This window comes from Helianthus annuus, chromosome 10 (assembly GCF_002127325.2).
Source record: "Helianthus annuus cultivar XRQ/B chromosome 10, HanXRQr2.0-SUNRISE, whole genome shotgun sequence".
NCBI classification, from domain to species: domain Eukaryota; kingdom Viridiplantae; phylum Streptophyta; class Magnoliopsida; order Asterales; family Asteraceae; genus Helianthus; species Helianthus annuus.
In genome coordinates, this window is record NC_035442.2 from 90,307,803 (window position 1) to 90,331,666 (window position 23,864).

At 33.6% G+C, this 23,864-nt stretch overlaps 2 long non-coding RNA genes across 10 annotated transcripts; one reads left to right on the plus strand and one right to left on the minus strand.

The window, feature by feature from the left end:
- The first annotated feature begins 15,902 nt into the window (after nucleotides 1-15,902).
- Nucleotides 15,903-16,431, plus strand: LOC118482883. Its single transcript, XR_004869111.1, has 3 exons — nucleotides 15,903-15,988; nucleotides 16,051-16,145; nucleotides 16,309-16,431. It is a non-coding gene; the product is annotated as an uncharacterized LOC118482883 (long non-coding RNA).
- Nucleotides 16,432-17,260: 829 nt separating this feature from the next.
- Nucleotides 17,261-20,771, minus strand: LOC110885387. Of its 9 annotated transcripts, none has more exons than XR_004869117.1 (5): nucleotides 20,563-20,771; nucleotides 19,834-19,998; nucleotides 19,711-19,757; nucleotides 18,819-18,900; nucleotides 17,261-17,942 (listed from the first exon to the last, which is right to left on the minus strand). It is a non-coding gene; the product is annotated as an uncharacterized LOC110885387 (long non-coding RNA). The 9 variants fall into 9 exon arrangements; XR_004869116.1 differs by having other exon boundaries at nucleotides 18,303-18,900; XR_004869115.1 differs by having other exon boundaries at nucleotides 19,653-19,757.
- Between the last annotated feature and the right edge of the window lie 3,093 nt (nucleotides 20,772-23,864).

Genomic DNA, 23,864 nt, shown 5'->3' on the forward strand with positions numbered 1-23,864 from the left:
TCTTCAGTAAGTGCCTCTTTGTAAGTTCTCGGTTCGACCTACGAGATAAAACAACTTAATGAGAATTCAGTTTGTAAAGGTGCTACTGTAGAATAAAAACATGTTAAGCCCTGGTCAATTTGACGTCTCGTGCGAACGCCCGATTGCAATTCTCCTATGATTAACTCCTCTGGATGATAAGAAAGAGTTCGCGGCATCACTTCGCTTGGAACATCTACATTTCCCTCCAGATTAGTAACATTCTGCTCTGCATCTTGTTCACCAACTTGGTTTGTTTGACTTGACAACTGGATCTGCTCCCCCTCAAGATCTGAATCACCATGGTCAAATACTGGCATGTTATCAGCTTCTTGATCATCATTCACCTCCGACTGATTACCAGGAGCAACTTCATCATCATGTTCACCAGCATTACTAGGACCTGCTTCATCGTCATTTGAAGTTTCCCGAGGTCTTCTAGAATACTCCGCTGGGAACCTGAGCTGCGACTCATACTCTCGCAAAATATCCAGCTCATCAAAGAAATCTTCTTCTTCCTCAGATTCTTCCCTTATGTCAAACGAATCCCAAAGTTTGTCATAACAATAACGCCATGAATCACCAGGATTCTGTGGTGGCATAGTGTAACCTTGACATTCAACATTCGCTGCTTCAATAATCCGCTTCTCACTTGGAACGAAGACACGTCGCATAGGACTTGAATGGCCAACAAAGATTCCCTCAATGCTCTTCAAACCAAACTTTCCATTAGCTCTATTACCGTACAGGGTGACCTAAACGGTTCTAGATACTTCAAATTCGGCTTGCGTTTATTGAGTAGCTCAAAACACGTCTTGTTAAACTTCTTCACAGTAAGAACTCTGTTGAGAGTATAGCATGCAGCAGAAACAGCTTCAGCCCAGAAATTAATTGGTAACTTAGATTCTGCAAGCATCGTTCTGGCTGTCTCGATTAGCGTCCGATTTTTGCGTTCTGCAACTCCATTCTGCTGCGGAGTGTACGGAGCACTAAACTCATGCAATATACCTCTTTCATCACAAAATTCTTCCATCTTACTGTTTTTGAATTCAGTACCATTATCACTTCGAATTCTACAGATAGGCCTCTGGTACAGATTCTCAATTCTTTTAAACAACGCCATCAAGCTGTCAAACGTTTCGTCTTTCGATTTCAAGAATGAAACCCACGAAAATCTGGAATAATCATCAGTCACAACCAAACAGTAGGAATCTCCTGTTATACTCTTGACATTCACTGGACCAAACAAATCCATGTGAAGACGTTCCAATGGTCTTGAAACTGAATTAACTTGCTTTGTAGGGTGTGACTTTTTCTTCTGTTTGCCTCTGATACAACTGATGCACTCCCCTTCCAGATGAAAACCTTTGACATGCACTCCTGTCACCAAATCATTATTCACCAAGTGATTCATTTTCCTTAGGTGAATATGCCCCATCTTTCTGTGCCATAACCTCGACTCTTTTTCCGTTGCTCTGGACACAAAACAATGAGCCTGACCCGTGGTTGTAGTAGCAACGCTCATGTCCAACACGTACAGATCATTGACTCTTGGTGCCCTCATGATGATCCACTCTTCAGGTATCACAAATCCCGGTTTCAAGATCAAACATTCTTTGTCGGTGAAATGAGTAGTATACATCCTGTCACACATCTGGGAGATACTCAGCAGGTTGTTCTCCAACTCAGCAATGTAGTTAACTCTCTCAAACGTTATAACGCCATTTGACAACGTTCCTTCACCTATGATCCTTCCTCCTTGATTACCCGCAAAACCCACGTAACCACCATTAATGTTATTCACATCATACAGCAACGCGGTCTTCCCTGTCATATGCCTTGACGCTCCACTATCCATTATCCACCTGGATACAAGTTTTGGAAGATCCTGCACATAACAAATCATCATTTAAACAACTTCAAGAAAGATGCCGATTCATGCTTCGCAAACCAGGAAGCTCCGGCAATTCAAACTGCTTAATCAAACATGGTGTCCACCCAGGCTTCATCAGCCTTAGGTGTAACCTTGACTCTCGCAATTTGAATTTTGAAATTTTCAGCCTTGAGAGGTGGAAAATTTGCATCATAATCAACCGTAATTGATTCGTCAGCCTTTTTCACCTCATAAGTTGAAACTTTCTTCTCAACTTTTGATTCAATTTTAGGTTTCCACACCTGTTGAGTTAATGCAACCCGTTTGTAAAATGTGTCATTTTTAGTTACCGACTTCTTTACAGGTTCATTCTTCACTTTTAAGTTGTTAATTTTAACATTTTTCTTCTCAACAACCTTCTTCTCAACAAACATCGGTGTTTTACCCTTCACATCATCCTTCTTCTGTTGAACTTTCACAGCTTCAGTCTTAGGCTTCACATAAGTACACTTTCGTGCAATGTGACCAACCTTATCACATCTAAAACAAGTACGAGTATCAGCTACCCGACTTGTGCCTTCAGACTGAGCCTGTGAAGCTCTCTTCTCAAAAAATTCTTTGTTTGATTTTGAAAAAATTTCTTTTTCTTCATCAGCTAGTGAATTTGAACTGTTCACAAACTTTTTCTTCTCGATAAACCTCTTGTTTGGAACACTTCTTTTCTGATACGGTTTACCCCTCTGATAACCACCCGACCAGTTATTTCTGTTGTTATTGTAAAACTCGGTGAATTAACAGATTTCTTGTTATAAACCCTATCTTTCTTTCGACTCAGATTATTCACTGCTGACAACTCGACTTCAACAAGTTTGAAAACATTTTTCAATTTGTTTATGTTAACATTCTCGATCGGAAACTCTGAATCCGAAAACAACTTATCCGAACCCATCATCTTGTACATAACAAGGTTTGATTCTTCATCTAAGTTGTTCTTGGACTTTTGTTTCGGAATGTATTTGTTCAGAAAACAATCATCCTCCTCAGAAGTGCCACAACCCGATTTTAGCACTTTATCATCCACACTTTTCACCACATCATTTTGGACACCCTCGTCATTGGAAGACATGAACATGACATCAATGTTCTCAGGAAGTTGCACTTCACTTCCCTCCTCAAGTTCAACCAACCCAGATTCCCTTTTAGTATAATTATGCAAAATCGGCGGTGGAACTTTGTGAAACCCTACACCGGTACCATCAAAAAACACATCTTCGCCAGCTTTGTTTTTCCCTATAGGTTTAGGAACAATGTTCTGCAACACAAAGTTTGCGGAGCTATAACTGTTAAGTTTCAACTGAATTCTCTCGTTCTCAATTTCAGCTTCTTGAACTTTAAGTTTCAATTTAGCAATTTCATCCAGTTATTTATTAATTGGTTCTTCTTTTACTCTTACCACAGCTCTTAGATGTTCGTTTTCTTTAAACGTTTTACCATTTCGATCATCACTTTCTTTAACGGTGCTTTTGAGTTTTTCAAATTTTTTAGAAATCTTACGGTTTTCAAGAATTAACTTTTCATTTTCATTTTTAACTTTTTCATAATCAATTTTATCTTTTTCAATTTGACAAGTTAATTCTCTAATCCGTTCAGTTGAAGCTTTCACAGTTTTGTCACGACCAAGTATTTGATCCTCAACACTTCTGACCTTCGCTGTCAGATTTTTAATTTTCTCACTGTTGAGGTACGTGACAGTGCTACAAAAATTGCATTCTTTGGTGCAATTTTTGCAGTCAGCATTTCCATCGATCTTTTTACCTGACGCATCTGTTGACGCACTTGGACTGACTTGGCCCTTAGACTCGGTCACAGAATTAGAGTCTACCTCAAGTGCTTTCGCAGCTAGCACTTTGTCAGCCATTTTTCCCAGGTTCTCTTCCGTCAACTCCTGCGTAGTATCGATGATGCACGTATCAACCTTCTTTGATTTTTCTATTTCTTCTTTTTCAATCTTCTCTTTCTTCTCTTTCTCTTTCTCTTCTTCAATCATTTTCTTGGTTGGCGTTCCCCACCATTTGTGTTGCCAATACTCATCCTCTTCTTCATACTCCTTGACAATGGCTTCTATATCAAGTGTCTTGTCATCAATTGCAATGTTACCATACGGATCAAGATAGCATTCTCTGTCCGGATCCCATCTTTTCGCTCTTCTAGCTTCCAGAAATATACCAGAAATTCTAATGATTTTGTTTTGGGCAATCATTTTCTTGTAGTTATACTTCTGCTCTTCAGTTCGATTATCTTTCCACGGAATGGGCTCATTCTTTGCCATGAATGCATAACCGACAGCGTCTTCTTCCGGTAAAACTTCCTTACTCCAATCGTACCCCTCATCATCGTAAATCACAGCCAGAGCCCTTGATTTGTCTCTGTTATCTTCAGACTGTTTCAATCTGGGCGGCTCGGATTTATTCTGATGGTAAATTGCCTTTTTGTAGTAATTGTCTCTAAATGGATTCTCTGACTCATCAGCGTACGCGTTTCTGCATTCACGCTTGAAGTGACCCTTCTGCTTACACTTAAAACAAGTCACCTTCGATTTATCGAACCCCAGCTTAGTAGACGGACCACCGATCGTCTTCCTCCCGGTAATTTCCATGAAACGCTGAGCACGTCGAACAACACTCGCCATTGCCCAACGAATGTCAATAAGCTCCATTTCTTCGGAGTCTATCTGATCATAATCTTCTTTCGTCAGATTTGTGTTCCCGATCTTACCAGCCACAAACCCTTCATAAGATTCTAACACAGATGCCAAAAAGACCATCTGTTGCTTAGCCGACTCCTCATCAAAATTCTGTGCGTTCTTCAGATCTATCGCGATGTTGCAAGAAAACTTCGCATCAAAACGATTTGCAGAAGACGAAGATCCATTGTGATAACCACTGTGACTTCCGCTGCTTGGACTGCTTTTACTTTCTTTGCTTGCTGGAGATACATTCTCAGCTGAAAATGCAGTCTTTGGAGAAGTTGCTTTTGGCATCATGCTTTTTGGATAATAAAGATCCAAATTCTGCTGAGAAGAAGAGTGATTGACTTTGTAAGTTTTCTTCAATTCCAGCTCGTGACTTTCAAGTCTCTCAATCACCAAATCTGGAGTTAATTTTTCAGGAGCAATAGTGTTCTTCAACATAAGCGCATAATATCTCCAATCAACCTCATCTGGTAATGAATCGAACAGTTTGTCAACTAGTTCTTCATCAGAAAACTTGATTTCATGTCTTACTAATTCCAACTTCAGATGACCGAACCTTTCTATCATTTTACAAACCGATTCATTCTTTAGACATCCAAAAAGATCAAATTCTTTTCTAAGAAGCTTTCGTTTGTTTTTCACAATTTCCTCGCTTCCTATACATTTTGCTTTAAGTTTATTCCACAAATCTTTTGCATTTGAGTAATCGATCAAAGAAATGATGTCTTCTCGGATAGATTGGAATAGCAATGCCACACACTTTTGTTCAGCTACAAACGACTCAATTTCTTCAGCTGATGATAAAGTTTCTCCAGTTTTGTCTCCGAGTGTGTACCCATTTTTCAGACTTTTCCAACTTGCAGACGCAAATGCCATCAACCAATCTTCAAATTTTCTTGACCAACGGCTGTACTCCTCAATTGCCATAAGCTTCGGAGGTTTGTTGAATGTTCCAAATGCACTCTCGGACTCCCAAGCTTCTTTCTTTTTCTCTTTCGGTTGATTCTCGTTCGTATTGCTCGAAGACGTATCATTATTCCCAGAACCTCCCGTGAACGCATACATGTCGCTGAATGGATTCAAGAAAATATCGTCCATCGTGAATATACCTGTAAAATCAAACAACACTTAGAAAAATTTTGATTTTGGAAAATATCAGATTCAAACGGAACCTGTTCAAACGGAATGGTTCAAACGATGTGGTTTCAAACAGACTGGTTACTTTCAAACGAAATGGACTGTTCCGTTTGAAATAACAATAGTTTCAAACGACAGATATTCAAACGACCACCTTCAAACGGAATGGACTCAAACGGTCATGCTTCAAACGATATGGTTCTAATTCAAACGACAAGTTTAAACGGTCTCCATTTTCAAACGATCTGTGTGTTTTCAAACGGTTCGTTCAAACGATAGGATCACTTTCAAGCGGACTGTGTCATTTTCAAACGATATGACGTCACTTTTTCTCAAACAATTTCAAACGGACACAATGATTTTGATTAGTTTTAGGTCGAATTTTAGATTCAAATTATCAAGGATTGGTTAAAAGTGAATCTCGTTTGATATGTGAACGTTTCAAGCCATTTAAACCATGACAACTAGTTCAAATCAGAAAAGAAAGGTAGAAGTGAGATAATCCGGCAATTTCAAGCTGTATTTGGTATGAACTCCTCGTCCTGAGCTCTGATACCACTTGTTGGACCGTTCTGATGTCCTTAAACGTCAGCAAAAGTAGTTCATCTCAGTTTACAAAGGCGGAATCAAATTAAACCAAGTCAAAACAGCTTGTTCCTTCCAATTTCTCTTTCTATTACTGATTGCGAGTCTTTACAATGATTCTGATACAAATCCGACAGCACCTCGACTCACAAACACACAAATACGTTACTGCTGACCGTTTGAACTGAACGACTATTTATAGACAACCACCCTTCCGTTTTAATGGTGTTCAAACGACCAGACTTGTTCAAACGGTTAGGGTTCAAACGGTTAGCATGCTTCAAACGGTCAGAACCATTTCAAACGGCCAAGCATTCTAAAACCTATACAAACCCTAATTTAATCTGTTTATACACCCGTTTAACCTATCTAGACTCAAGACTCAATAAGACGTAGTCAGCAGACATTTCGTGCACCAACAATTCATATCTCCACGGTCTATATGGAGGTATGTTGGCTACCTGGTCGGGGGTTAAGGGAACGGTTTGGTAAGGGTCTTGCCCTTGTTCAGCGTTTAGAGGTCCTGCAAGGGACCTGGGTCAAATTTAGTAGGATCTCCTTCAATACCCATAGGTATTGGATGGCGGGGATCCAAACTCTTTGACCCCCTCATAAGTTAACTACTATTAATACTATAACCCGGCTATTTAGGACTGTATCCCTGCTGACTCAGACTACTTAGTCGAGGGTAACGTCACCTCCAAAAGAGGGGCCTACCATAATTTGCATTAATAACTTAATTCATTATCTTTCAATAATCCGACCCTTTAGGATTGTATCCTTGCTGACTCAAACTACTGGGTTGAGGGTAACGTCGCCTTCAAAAGAGGGGCCTACTACAATAACTAAGATAATCTCTTAAACAAGTGCAAAAGTGCCAAAATAATCAAAGGTTATACTAATACACGAGTCGGATCCAAGTGATTCATCTTGTCTATCTGTTTTTATTTTTATTTTATTTTCAGCATTTAGTTAGTTTTTATTTTCTTAGTTTAAAAATCTTTTCTAACATTTTGATTTGGTTAGACGTTGAGGATAAACCGGTACTAAAAGCTCTTGTGTCCTTGGACGACCTCGGTATCTTACCAACACTATACTACGTCAACGATGGGTGCACTTGCCCATATGTGTGTTTAGTGTTAGTAAATATCGTGTTTTATAAATTTAAAACTTGGCTAAAAGTGTAAAAGGGCTTAAAATATACATCTAAAACATATTACACTACACACGCATCACTCTACAAAGCTGGTGCAAGTTGTAAGATCAGGTAATTGGAAATTTGTTTAAATAAAAGAAATAGCTAGAAAAGAATGTCAACTGCTTCATTTTTGTTGCATACAACAACCTTCTAAACAACATTAATAAAAAAATGGTATCAAGTTGCATATCTATTTTTACTCATATTGTTATTTTTACTTTATAATACAGGTGGGAAATTTCATTTGATTGCAGTAGTTGGTTGCAAGTGAGTTATTTATTAATGTTTTTTTGCAAGTGTTCTTATGGTTTGTATATTTATCATCTTCAATCCAAGTTTATTGAACATCTTTTAATCCAGTCTTTTGTACATTGGTTGGAAATGTTTGCCAGCTCTCAAAATCAAAATGACCTGAATGGCCTTACAACACACGACTCTTGGTAGGGCTATTTTTGGAATTGTTTCAAATTTTGAAGAAATTGATCGTTAGAATTGATTGATTTACTTCAAATGCTACTTAATTAAGAGCATTAAACCTCATTTAATTGAGATCATTTGAATTTGAATTTGATTTTGACTTTGATTTTGATGGATACAATTATGAGGATTTTACTCTAACTTATTACAATTTTGCCATATTTGACTATTTTTCCTTTTTTGGGATTTTGTAGGTGGATATTAAGTTGAAGATATGTAGAGGTGCTTCGGTTCGAAAAATTCTTTTATTCGAGAAGCTAAATCTTATTTTCATGGTCGTCGTGTGCGTTCTATGCACCGAAAAAAGCCTCCGAAATGGTAATCTATATCTTCAATTTGTGAACAATTCGTTTTTAATTTATAAGTTTAAAACATCAACTTTAAAACATCAATTGTTTCAAATTTTTGTCAAACTGAAGACAAGCATTTGTTAATGATTTACTTTGTATTATTAATGCCACATGATCATCTAAACTTTTAATCCTAATGATTGTCATTAGAATAATATTACTTATATGTTTAACCAATCATATAGGTAAAGCAAAATGTACCCTCGGTTGGCACTTCCAGTTTGAAGAAACATATCCTCCTGAAGAAAGGTCAAACATGGAATTTTCCCGTAGATGCTAAAAATTTTGACTTTACACGTAAAGGAGAATATAGGCTGGTATGATTTTTCGATTCTTAAACTTTCGATTTACATTTTAGTAATTATTAAATAATTTTAAATAGCTTTGATTTTTAATGTACGTTGTTAAATGCAGCGTCTTCCTGTCGAGGTTGCTAATCAAGCCGGGTTTACGAAGAAGAAACATTCATTGAAAGTTCAGAACTTGGAAGGACATGTTGTTGTTTACACAGCCAAGACTGAAAAAATTGGATGTGCGAAACGTTATTCGGTTGACAACTGGCAAAAATTTATGGCTGACAACAACTTGATTGATGGTGTGATGCTTGATTTCACCTTTGTTACTTCAAAAAACACCATAATTTTGAGAAACGTCCGATCCAGTTAGAAAAACTTTATATATCTATAATTCGTAGTTAACTGGTGGTTGATATAACTAAGGTTTTGTTTGTTGGTTAACATGTGTGTTTTGAACAAGTACTTTTGTTTATGTTTATTATCGTATGCGTTGCTATGCTACTCATTGATGTTTTCAATATGTATGTCTATAACTTAATTATACCATTTTGTTTGTATGAAGCGATATTGGATTTTGTTATGATAAGTAACATATATCTTCTAAATGTTACCTATCAAAGTAAAGATTAAGTTTCAATCATGATATGAAGCCATGTTATTTAAAGGTATTAATTAAATTTAATTGGTTTTGGAAATCAATTTAATCTATCCAGTACATATTATTTTTTAAATTTTTTTTCCTAATTTATGTAAAGACATTATAATTATAAGCATAAATCTAAGCAATGTAAACATCTATTATTTTACATACAACTCACCTAATAATTTTACAACGTACTTTAAAAGGATATTTGGGAAACAAGTCATTTGGATACAATTTTTTATTTGATCAATAAAGACATGAATATTTTTTTACACAAACAATTTGAATTTCCAAATTAATTTATTCTTAAAAACAAACAACTTGAATTTTAAAAACCACAATAACTTAAAATTTAGTACTTTCTTTTATTTTTTAAATCAAAGTGTATATATCTTTAAGGTTTTATTTGATCAAAGTGTATGTTTACCAATGTATACTCCATAGTCGATACATAGATTTATTTTTTAATTTGAGTTAATGATTTTGTTTACAAATTGACAATGTATTATTATGAAGTAAGATTTTACCTAATACGTTTAACTTTTATAGTTTAAAAAACCACTTTTATAGTACTATTAACATTAACATTATTTTTGGGAACTGCTTAATCAAATAAATTTGATTACCTTGATTTGATTAATTTAGTAAATGTTCAGAATCAAAATTTAAATTTCAAATTTCATTGCTAAAATTTTTAACCACCATCTATTATAAATACTTCTCTTTCATTTTCTTTCATTCACATCTAACATTTGGAGTTTCTGTGAATCGAATTACGATCAAAGGTATGGGTATTATCCATTTCATCATTCATCAATTTATATTAATATCGACCTAACATATTATGCTTTCTTTTCATCTGTTTTTTTTTTTTTTTTTTTTTTTGGTTTTGGTAAATTTTTTGTCTCTAATCATAGATAGAAATTCTGATCAACCTTTTTTTAACATATACACAAACTATTTTATTTGATTTGTTATATCTTCTATTGTTATATCTATTGTAACATATACATAAACTTTTAATGTATATTACAATTACAATTCGTATTTGTTGTTCATTTTCTCATTGTTATAATGACATTATTATACATATATGTATGGTTTAAAGTAACAAGTAAAATTAACGTTCTTATATGTATTAATACAATTTTTAAGATGGTTACGTGTTTCTAATATTAAGGTTAATTGCCTTTATTGTTACACATAATCACTTTCTATTATAAATTTTTAGTCTCATCATAGATAGAAATTCTGATTACATTTTTTTAACATATACATAAACTTTTTATTTCATTTTTTATATCTTCCATTGTAGAAAAAGTATATCATAAAATGGACAAGCTTGGGTCTGAATTGATTGTGGACGAAATTTTCTAAGGCTGCCTGCAAAAGCTATATGCCGTTCAAAGGTCTTCCAAATTTTATCGTAACGAACTGTCAAATGATAATTTTGAGATTATGCATTCTCGGCGAATTCTAAGTTCGCTACAAAAGAAGCTTCTCTCCTTAAAAGATAACTCAATTGTTGTTGACAACATAGTAGGCGGAAATTTGCAAGCCGATACAACCAAAACCATAATTTCTCCATTGAATGTCCATCCTTCTTTCTTACGTGTTATAGCGTCCTTTAAAGGTCTGCTATTAATTTGCAATAAAAGGTTTTGTTGTGAGCTCATACTTTGGAATCCAACAACAAGGCGCTTTAAATTTTTGGCCGATGACTGCTTTGATCGTAATTTCGAGCGAAACCCTGATACTGGTGGAATGTACTTTGACGACTCGAATGATCTCAAAGTTCTTCACATCAGACGTTATCGTAATGTTGTTAATGCTCGAGTTTACTCACGTCATCGTGAGTCATGGAGAATGATAAATTCATTGAACGTAACTAATTTTGCTTCAACATATTACTCATGGTCTCCCAGAATTTATATGGGGAAAAACATATATTTCATGGTTTCCAATTATTGGATTCCACCAGGTGAGAGACACATAGTAGCTTTCGACGTTCTTTTCGAAACTTTCAGCACTCTTCCTTTTCCCGAGGTTTTGGAAGTGAATCCTTGGCAAGGACATTTTTGAGCATTGGATCAAGGTGTTTTCTTTCTATAAGCCTCATATTGTTGATTATCTTGAAAGGCGTCGAAGGACTAATATAATTGAAGACAACAAGTGGCTCGTAACAAGCATTTGGGGTGATATTGTTGAAGTTGACCTTTGCAACGAATCTTTCAAGTACCTCGAACATGTTGATGACTACACTGGTCCGAAAGGAGCCTTATTTATCGAGACCACTATGTCGCCTATAGTTTAGAAATTTTTATTTTATTGTTTCAAGTTTTTTTATATTATATCCTTTTTAACTTGAATAACTAAAGACCTTATTATATTTTTTTTTTCATTGGTTTAATACAACATTTGAAGTTATGTGTTAACCTCATTTCTTTTTTTCTCGGTTTGTAATATTTAAAAAATAATGAAGGTTTCATGTACAAATACTTAATGTGTAACGAACATCATGTAGATGTACTATTGGGACGTGCTCAAATCTCTCAAAATATTAGGCTTAACAAATCACACTTTAACGCTTCTATGTTTAAATTATTTTATGTGTTTAGTTGGTGTTTAGCCACCCGCGAAGCTCGCGGGGTCTTAGGCTAGTGTAATAATGAGATAAGAAAAGCATTGTTGGACATGCTCTCTGGCTGACACATCAGCTTTTCTTATATTACTTGGATTTCTCCTTTTATAAAAAGTATAGATAGATAGATTTATATGACATAATTTAATAGTGCACTTTAGGGTTTAAATTTTAAAAACTATTTCCCGCTTGATTAAATATAGAATTTTTGTCACCTCTTTAAATTAGGAACTTTTATTTGATATTTGACTAAAGTTTTAAATTAGGATGTTATGTTAGTTTTGTTGACATTTGACTAGTGCTTTAAAATAGAAAGTTTTGTTGATATTAGACTAAATATAACTAAAAATGTTTTTTTAATTATTTAACAATAGTTTTGTTTTTAAAATTTTGGAACATAAATGTTATAGAACTAGTGATTTAATGCATTAAATGATTACAAAAGTTTAATTCATCATAAAATATCACATGGATAGGTTTACACATATATGTTGATATATATTATATTCTATTATATTATACATATTAATAACACAAGTGAATGAATAGTACCACATAGTTGGTGGCACCTTCTTATTGGGTCACATTATACATATTAATAACACAAGTGAATGAATAGTACCACATAGTTGGTGGCACCTTCTTATTGGGTCACATATCTACTACTTCTAATAAAGCAAAATAATCTTTAGCCACATGTCATTAGCTTAACCCATCAGTTGACACGTGGCTTTGTATTGTTTCCCCAATTTTTCTTTTGAGCGGCAAATTGAATACACGCTTTGTATTCTTTGTTTCTCAGACCAAAATAATTTCCTAAACCCCACACAATCATTCTCTCATCTTCTCTCAAACCACAAAAGAGTTTCCATCTGATCAAAAACCCTAGATCTATAACGCCGCACATATCATCTTCTTCAATTGATTTCTTCAATCCTCTTATTTGATGAGTCGAATAATTCTTAAATCAGCAAGTTTTTAGCCACAATCCTCCAGTTTTGAGGTTACTCTGAATCACAATTCTCTGTCGTATCTTGGTGAATCGAAGAATTCTTAAATCGGTAAGTTTTTAGCCACAAATACGATCCATCTTATTGTCTAATTCATCCGGTTTTTGTATTCGTTATAGTTCGATTCAGGTTATATTAATGTTTTTGTTCAATCGTAGTGTGGATTTTGGGTGGTTTTTAAAATTCGGAAACCCTAATGTTGAAGACCGATGGTACTGTATGTTTGATTTTTGTTTAATCATTTTTTTTTGTAGTTGATTCATGCATTTTGATTCTGATTGGATTTTGACCTAATAAGCTGCTTCTCGAAACCCTAGAATCTATCGCCGTTTTGTTCATCACTCTATCTCATGTTTGGTCAATATTCAACAGGTATTTTCATGGTCATCGTGTGCGTTCTAAGCACCGAAAAAAGCCTTCGAAATGGTAATCTATATCTTCAATTTGTGAATAATCCTTTTTTAATTTATAAGTTTTTTATGTTGAAGGCTATGGTTCCGATAAGTTGATCCTGAGCAAGTTACTAGGCGCTGTTCATCTCAGTTCGATATCTCTACAGAGCTGGTGCAAGTTGCAAGATCAGGTAATTGGAAATTTGTTTGAAAAAAACCCTTATATTTTACAAAAAAATGGTATCAAGTTGCATATCTATTTTTATTCATATTGTTGTTTTTACTTTATAATACAGGTGGGGAATTTGATTTGATTGCAGCAGTTAGTTGCAAGTGAGGTATTGATTAATGTTTTTTTGCAAGTGTTCTTATGGTTTGTATATTTACCATCTTCAATCCAAGTTTATTGAACATGTTTTAATCCAGTCTTTTGTACATTGGTTGGAAATGTTTGCCAGCTCTCAAAATCAAAATGACCTGAATGGCCTTCCAACACACGACTCTTGGTAGGGCTATTTTTGGATTTTTTTCAAATTTTGAAGAAATTGATCGTTAGAATTGATTGATTTACTTCAAATTCAAATGCTACTCAATTAAGAGCATTAAACCTCATTTAATTGACATAATTTGAATTTGATTTTGACTTTGATTTTGATGGATACAATTATGAGGATTTTACTCTAATTTATTACAATTTTGCCATATTTGACTATTTTCCTTTTTTGGGATTTTGTAGGTGGATCTTAAATTGAAGATATGTAGAGGTGCTTCAGTTCGAAAAATTCTTTTATTCGAGAAGCTAAATCTTATTTTCATGGTCATCGTGTGCGTTCTAAGCACCGAAAAAAGCCTCCGAAATGGTAATCTATATCTTCAATTTGTGAACAATTCTTTTTTAATTTATAAGTTTTTTATGTTGAAGGCTATGGTTCTGACAAGTTGATCCTGAGCAAGTTGCTAGGCGTTATTCATCTCAGTTCGATATCTCTACAGAGCTGGTGCAAGTTGCAAGATCAGGTAATTGGAAATTTGTTTAAATAAAAGAAATAGCTAGAAAAGAATGTCAACTGCTTCATTTTTGTTGCATACAACAACCTTCTAAACAACATTAATAAAAAAATGGTATCAAGTTGCATATCTATTTTTATTCATATTGTTGTTTTTACTTTATAATACAGGTGGGGAATTTCATTTGATTGCAGCACTTGGTTGCAAATGAGTTATTGATTAATGTTTTTTTTGCAAGTGTTCTTATGGTTTGTATATTTATCATCTTCAATCCAAGTTTATTGAACATGTTTTAATCCAGTCTTTTGTACATTGGTTGAAATGTTTGCCAGCTCTCAAAATCAAAATGACCTGAATGGCCTTACAACACACGACTCTTGGTAGGGCTATTTTTGGAATTGTTTTAAATTTTGAAGAAATTGATCTTTAGAATTGTTTGATTTACTTCAAATTCAAATGCTACTCAATTAAGAGCATTAAACCTCATTTAATTGACATAATTTGAATTTGAATTTGATTTTGATAGATACAATTATGAGGATTTTACTCTAATTTATTACAATTTTGCCATATTTTACTATTTTTCCTTTTTTTGGGATTTTTGTAGGTGGATCTTAAGTTGAAGATATGTAGAGGTGCTTCGGTTCGAAAAATTCTTTTATTCAAGAAGCTAAATCTTATTTTCATGGTCATCGTGTGGGTTCTAAGCACCGAAAAAAGCCTCCGAAATGGTAATCTATATCTTCAATTTGTGAACGATTCTTTTTTAATTTATAAGTTTTTTATGTTGAAGGCTATGGTTCCGACAAGTTGATCCTAAGCAAGTTGCTAGGCGTTGTTCATCTCAGTTCGATATCTCTACAGAGCTGGTGCAAGTTGCAAGATCAGGTAATTGGAAATTTGTTTAAATAAAAGAAATAGCTAGAAAAGAATGTCAACTGCTTCATTTTTGTTGCATACAACAACCTTCTAAACAACATTAATAAAAAAATGGTATCAAGTTGCATATCTATTTTTATTCATATTATTGTTTTTACTTTATAATACAGGTGGGGAATTTCATTTGATTGCAGCAGTTGGTTGCAAGTGAGTTATTGATTAATGTTTTTTTGCAAGTGTTCTTATGGTTTGTATATTTATCATCTTCAATCCAAGTTTATTGAACATGTTTTAATCCAGTCTTTTGTACATTGGTTGGAAATGTTAGCCAGCTCTCAAAATCAAAATGACATGAATGGCCTTACAACACACGACTCTTGGTAGGGCTATTTTTGGAATTGTTTCAAATTTTGAAGAAATTGATCGTTAGAATTGATTGATTTACTTCAAATTCAAATGCTACACAATTAAGAGCATTAAACCTCATTTAATTGACATAATTTGAAATTGAATTTGATTTTGATAGATACAATTATGAGGATTTTACTCTAATTTATTACAATTTTGCCATATTTGACTATTTTTCCTTTTTTGGGATTTTGTAGGTGGATCTTAAGTTGAAGAAATGTAGAGGTGATTCGGTTCGAAAAATTCTTTTATTCGAGAAGCTAAATCTTATTTTCATGGTCGTCGTGTGCGTTCTAAGCACCGAAAAAAGCCTCCGAAATGGTAATCTATATCTTCAATTTGTGAACAATTCTTTTTTAATTTATAAGTTTTTTATGTTGAAGGCTATGGTTCCGACAAGTTGATCCTGAGCAAGTTGCTAGGCGTTGTTCATCTCAGTTCGATATCTCTACAGAGCTGGTGCAAGTTGCAAGATCAGGTAATTGGAAATTTGTTTAAATAAAAGAAATAGCTAGAAAAGAATGTCAACAGCTTCATTTTTGTTGCATACAACAACCTTCTAAACAACATCAATAAAAAAAAATGGTATCAAGTTGCATATCTATTTGTATTCATATTGTTGTTTTTACTTTATAATACAGGTGGGGAATTTCATTTGATTGCAGTAGTTGGTTGCAAGTGAGTTATTGATTAATGTTTTTTTGCAAGTGTTCTTATGGTTTGTATATTTATCATCTTCAATCCAAGTTTATTGAACATGTTTTAATCCAGTCTTTTGTACATTCACTACTAGAAAATAGGGTTTTTGCCAAGAAATATTCAGTCACAAAACGGTAGCAATTTCCTTGTTGTCACCATTTTGCCACCGAAAATGCGGTGATAAAAACATCTGTGTCAATTTCCCTAATGTCACCAAATAGCGACCATTTTTATATTTTGCTACCAAATTTTTGCCACCACAAAACTGGTCAAAATTATTTGCCACCGCTACATGTTTGCTATTTTGCTACCGTGTTGTGACGGGTTTTTTTGCCACCATTTTGATGCCATTTAGCCACCGATATTGCCACCATCTAGCCACCGTTTTTGACACTAGATACCATTTAGCCACACGTTTAGATACCATTTAGCCACCATTTAATACCATTTAGCCACCATTTTTTGACACTAGATACCATTTAGCCACACGTTTAGATACCATTTAGCCACCATTTAATACCATTTAGCCACCATTTATTTGCCACCGAGTTGTGACCGTCTGTCTATTTGGTCATGTTTTTTTTTTTTTTTGATTTTGGGTTTTGATTCAGATTTCTCCCTGCTATTTTAATCAAAATTACATATCAATAAAACTACAAAAGTATATATAAAAAGTCTAATAAAATCACAAAATCCCAAAGTTATATAAAACATTTCTGTTTCAAAAGCATATAAAAGATTCTAATAAAAATACCAACTAAAACATAAAACAACTAAAAGTATCCTAATATGATAAACATCGAAACGTTCGAAACCAAGTGTTTATGGCCTATCTTCGAATGGCGGCAGTTAACATAGCTTCAATTTGTGACATCCTTTCGAGCGTAGGGAAAGTGTAATCAAATCAATATGAAATTCCTCAATATGAATGTCAAACCCAACAATAAAAAAAACATCGCAAACCAAACAAACAGAAATGCACAAAAATTACTAATGTATGTGATTCCACTTATGCTAAAGAGTAAACAATATGAAATTCCTCTATATACGCTTTTCTTAAAAAAGCCCACGCTTTTTTTGCGCCTTGTGCCTAGGCTTCAGGCGAGGTGCCTCGCCTGCGCCTTGTGTCTTTGACAACATAGGATCCAACAATAAAACATAACCAGGTGCATTTGTAGTGGGCATCCAATTGCATGCCAAAAAAAAGAAAAAAAGAAAAAACAGTTTACACGGATCAGTGTGAACTGGCCAGTATCCAAACTGCTGGAATGGCAATCCCAATTACAATGTTGACATACCTGGGGACTTTTGGCATTTGAGTCTCTAAATCAATGGAACTCAACTGATGCACTAAATCAATTGCCTTTGTCCATACCTTTGCCTCTACCCAATCATGTTGTACGGATTGTTGACTTGGCAAGTATAGCACATTAGCTGACTTTACACAAAGTCAACTCTAGCCCAACATTACCATACCGCAATCATTACTATCCCGAATCACTTGCAGCTCAATAATAATATAAAAAATAATATTTCTTGAATCGTTGATTATCTTCAAGCCCCATGTCCAGCTCTGCTGTTAAGATCAAAGTACAACTCGTTTAGCTTATGAGTAAACAAATCACAAGCTTTATCAAAAGAACTGCAAAGCAAAGAAAATCAGTAATTACTAAACTACTGAGACGTGAGAGTATCTCATCCTGCTTAAAAAGGAAAATGCCAATTAACACCAGTATTTTCATAACCGGACTGGATAGTGAACTATACGTCTTATCGGCACTGGTTAGACATGTTGGATCAGTTGAACCATGTTTAAAAACCAGATTAAGTCATAAATAATTAAAAAGTTCAAATTACGTATGCGTATCTTACTTACAACAAAAGATGGCAAATCTTTATATCAAACAAAGTTTTTAAAGAAAAGTACCATGCATACCATTTCAACAGCATGCTCAAATAGCTCTCAAGATCTTTCAAATTTGGATTTCCCATATCCAAAAAACCAAAAAAAAAAAAAAAAACCAATAAAGAATCACGGATGATGCTTATGGCAGTGCGATTGTTTGTTGTAGGCTTCTTCAACCCTAACACGACCCACATAAATTCGGGTCAACCCAAACCTGACCCGTTTAACTCGTATTTTTAAATGAGTCATACAAGTTGACGATTTATAAATGAGTTGTTGGGTTTTAAGCGGGTTATCGATAATAAATTTAATGATGAGTATGAGTGTTACAAATAAAAAATATAATGTGTTTTTATAACTAAGCATGTAAAATGGAATCAGAAAAAAACGAAAAAAAAATATAAAAGTTTTTTTTTTCCTAAATAGTTCAACGGATTAATGGGTCAACCCATTTTATACAGGTCAACCGAACCTGACCCGTTTTTAATACGTGTCAACCCAAATCCGACCCGTCTTTTTAAACGGGTCGTATTAGTCAACCCAAACCTGTTTTCTTTGGTGTCGGGTTCGGGTCAGGTTGACGGGTTGTGTCAAGAATTGTCGCCCCTAGTTGTCGGAACACATATATCTGCAAGGTATACAAATTATATTAGGACAATATATGATGAACTAAAATGCTACGCGCGCATAATTTCAAGAAAACAAATGAGGTTTTTGGTAGTGGACACAAAAAACTTATTGGAGACATAACTGAATTCATTATGAGTTGAATAGTTGACTCTAACTAGTTTAGTGCAGGTAGTTTCCTATGAATCAGATCTAAAACTTGTATAAGTTGTAACTAATAAATATGTTAAATTTACCTAGTTAAGGAAAGTTGAATTGTTATGGACAGAGTTTGATATCTAACAACAAGAGCAACAGGTAAGCAACTCCAGAAACACATCTTTATACATTTTTTTTCACATCCATTGAATGGTATTAAAAGCTGAAAGGAACCAATATCTGTAAACTAGGTTAACTTTTGGTGAATTTTATAACAAAGATAGTACTTAAGAGTACATAAACCAGAAATCTTGTAGGCTAGAAGCAGATCTAAACCAATCCCCAACTTTTCATAATCAAATTGAACGTAAAATAATCAAAGATCTAGAGACAGATTGGGAAGCGATTAAAAAGCATCAATATAATAGTGGAAAACGGTAGAGGTTGGTCGATCCATTGTTAGATCCGAAAGTGATCCAAACTAGAGATTGAAGATTCTTCATTCTACTTTGACGAATCATTGAGGAAAGAGAGGGAGAGAGCTTAAATTTATCAGAAGAAAGTATAAATGATATTAAGAAACAATAATAATGGAGAAAAACAGTATTTATTTACTTCTTAAAGAGCTGTAAGCAAGTATAACGAGCCATGATCTTCCATTAGTTGAACTTACGGTTAATATTTGGTGATCGCCGGCAGAAGAATTCATCATGTATATACCTAATACACTATATATTAGTTAAAATTTACAACCCACAAACAAATTTAAAAACAGCTGTTTTGGGTCGACCCATACCAGAAAACTGTTGTCAGCTTATGCAAGACTGTTTCTGAAGAACGGATGGTCAAGAGCATATTAAGCGGTGAGACGGTCTACATGATCAAACTTCAATAAACCATGCAACAGATCAACAAAGTATGATCTTGATCCTCCAACTGTCACACCCTGTGATATCATATTCTACATTGTAAGGAAACAGATAGTTAGTGAATCTGTATGCCAAAAAATAAAAAATAAACACATATACTCTATATCAGTGACTTCAGATCCAGAAAACCCAACTCAAAAAGACAATTTATTGTCATTATCAGTGACTTTGTTCACAGAGACATTTTATCGAACAGCTTGCCTACACTAATCTCACAACAAATTTACACAATTACAACCAAACCCACCATCCCAAATTGAAATTAAAGAACCCCAACAAGTTTATAAAAAAAATAGATTCAAGTTTATGCAAACATAAACTCCAATATTTTAGTAAAATCAAACACAATAAAAAAATAATCACTTAGAAATTCAAAGGTTGGAGTCTTTAAGTGAAATGAGTTGCTATTATTTCAAGAAATGAGCATTTATCTAAGTACCAATTATCGATCCATACAATAAATCTTGAAAAGAACAAGATTTAATTCATTTAAAGGACAAGAAGTTGAATTTGGGCTTCCAGGAATGGACGTCAATTGAAGGTAAATTTTAGAAGAGGCATAGGATTTAAAAGTCATAGGAAATCAAGAATTATACCTTGGAATGGAAGTAGCAAAACCCTAATCAAGAATTATACCTTGCAATGGCGAAGTAGCAAAACCCTAATATGTGGACGGATGGAGTAATGGTTATGTTTTTTTATTTAGACCTGGAATGGTGTACACGAGATATCCAGAGGTGATTAAAACCCTAATTAGTGGAGAGGTTTACAGGAGATATCAAGAGGTTATGTGAAATATGGATAACATATGGCGCACCAGGCTAAAAAAATTGAAATAAACCCGCTTAAATTTCATTGGTCGCTAAAACGGTGGCAATTCAATCACATCTTTTTATTTATCCACGTTATTTTATAAATTATTATTTTTCTTACTAATTTGCAACCGAAAATAAATGGTCACAATTTTCCATGCCATCTCAAATACGCCTAATTCACATTTTCGTGGAAAATTGGTGGCTAAATTTGCTACGGTTTTTTAGGTGGCAAACTTTTGGTGGAAATTGCCCAATTTTCTAGTAGTGATTGGTTGGAAATGTTTGCCAGCTCTCAAAATCAAAATGATCTGAATGACCTTACAACACACACACACGGCACTTGGTAGGGCTATTTTTGGAATTGTTTCAAATTTTGAAGAAATTGATCGGTAGAATTGATTGATTTACTTCAAATGCTACTCAATTAAGAGCATTAAATTTAATTGAGATCATTTGAATTTGAATTTGAATTTGATTTTGACTTTGATTTTGATGGGTACAATTATGAGGATTTTACTCTAACTTATTACAATTTTGCCATATTTGACTACTTTTCCTTTTTTGGGATTTTGTAGGTGGATATTAAGTTGAAGATATGTAGAGGTGCTTCGGTTCGAAAAATTCTTTTATTCGAGAAGCTAAATCTTATTTTCATGGTCGTCGTGTGCGTTCGAAGCACCGTAAAAAGCCTCCGAAATGGTAATCTATATCTTCAATTTGTGAACAATTCTTTTTTAATTTATAAGTTTAAAACATCAACTTTAAAACATCAATTGTTTCAAATTTTTGTCAAACTGAAGACAAGCATTTGTTATTGATTTACTTTGTATTATTAATGCCACATGATCATCTAAATTTTTAATCCTAATGATTGTCATTAGAATAATATTACTTATTTGTTAAACCAATCATATAGGTAAAGCAAAATGTACCCTCGGTTGGCACTTCCAGTTTGAAGAAATATATCATCCCGAAGAAAGGTCAAACATGGAATTTTCCCGTAGATGCTAAAAATTTTGACTTTACACGTAAAGGAGAATATAGGCTGGTATGATTTTTCGTTTCTTAAACTTTCGATTTACATTTTAGTAATTATTAAATAATTTTAAACAGCTTTGATTTTTAATGTACGTTGTTAAATGCAGCGTCTTCCTGTTGAGGTTGCTAATCGAGCCGGGTTTACGAAGAAGAAACATTCATTGAAAGTTCAGAACTTAGAAGGACATGTTGTTTACACAGCCAAGACTGAAAAAATCGGATGTGCGAAACGTTATTCGGTCGACAACTGGCAAAAATTCATGGCTGACAACAACTTGATTAATGGTGTGATGCTTGATTTCACCTTTGTTACTTCAAAAAACACCATAATCTTGAGAAAAGTCCGATCCGGTTAGTAAAACTTTATATATCTATAATTCGTAGTTAACTGGTGGTTGATATAACTAAGCTTTTGTTTGTTGGTTAACGTGTGTGTTTTGAACAAGTACTTTTGTTAATGTTTATTATCGTATGCGTTGCTATGCTACTCATTGATGTTTTCAATATGTATGTCTATAACTTAATTATATCATTTTGTTTGTATGAAGCGATATTGGATTTTGTTATGATAAGTAATATATATCTTCTAAATGTTACCTATCAAAGTAAAGATTAAGTTTCAATCATGATATGAAGCCATATTATTTAAAGGTATTAATTAAATTTAATTGGTTTTGGAAATCAATTTAATCTATCCAGTACATATTATTTTTTAAATTTTTTTTCCTAATTTATGTAAAGACATTATAATTATAAGCATAAATCTAAGCAATGTAAACATCTATTATTTTACATACAACCCACCTAATAATTTTACAATGTACTTTAAAAGGATATTTGGGAAACAAGTCATTTGGATACAATTTTTTATTTGATCAATAAAGACATATGAATATTTTTTAAACGAACAATTTGAATTTCCAAATTAATTTATTCTTAAAAACAAACAACTTGAATTTAAAAACCACAATAACTTAAAATTTAGTACTTTCTTTTATTTTTTAAATCAAAGTATATATATCTTTAAGGTTTTTGTAACTTTTTTGTCTCTAATCATAGATAGAAATTCTGATCAACCTTTTTTTAACATATACATAAACTATTTTATTTGATTTGTTATATCTTCTATTGTTATATCTATTGTAACATATACATAAACTTTTAATGTATATTACAATTACAATTCGTATTTGTTGTTCATTTTTTCATTGTTATAATGACATTATTATACATATATGTATGGTTTAAAGTAACAAGTAAAATTAACATTCTTATATGTTTTAATACAATTTTTAAGATGGTTACATGTTTCTAATATTAAGGTTAATTGCCTTTATTGTTACACATAATCACTTTCTATTATAATTTTTTAGTCTCATCATAGATAGAAATTCTCATTACATTTTTTTAACATATACATAAACTTTTTTATTTCATTTTTTATATCTTCCATTGTAGCAAAAGTATATCATAAAATGGACAAGCTTGGGTCTGAATTGATTGTGGACGAAATTTTCACATGGCTGCCTGCAAAAGCTATAGGCCGTTTCAAAGGTCTTCCAAATTTTATCGTAACGAACTGTCAAATGATAATTTTGAGATTATGCATTCTCGGCGAATTCTAAGTTCACTACAAAAGAAGCTTCTCTCCTTAAAAGATAACTCAATTGTTGTTGACAACATAGTAGGCGGGAATTTGCAAGCCGATACAACCAAAACCATAATTTCTCCATTGAATGTCCATCCTTCTTTCTTACGTGTTATAGCGTCCTTTAAAGGTCTGCTATTAATTTGCAATGAAAGGTTTTGTTGTGAGCTCATACTTTGGAATCCAACAACAAGGCGCTTTAAATTTTAGGCCGATGACTACTTTGATCGTAATTTCGGGCGAAACGCTGATACTGGTGGAATGTACTTTGACGACTCGAACGATCTCAAAGTTCTTCACATCAGACGTGACCGTAATGTTGTTAATGCTCGAGTTTACTCACGTCGTCGTGAGTCATGGAGAATGATAAATTCATTGAACGTAACTAATTTTGCTT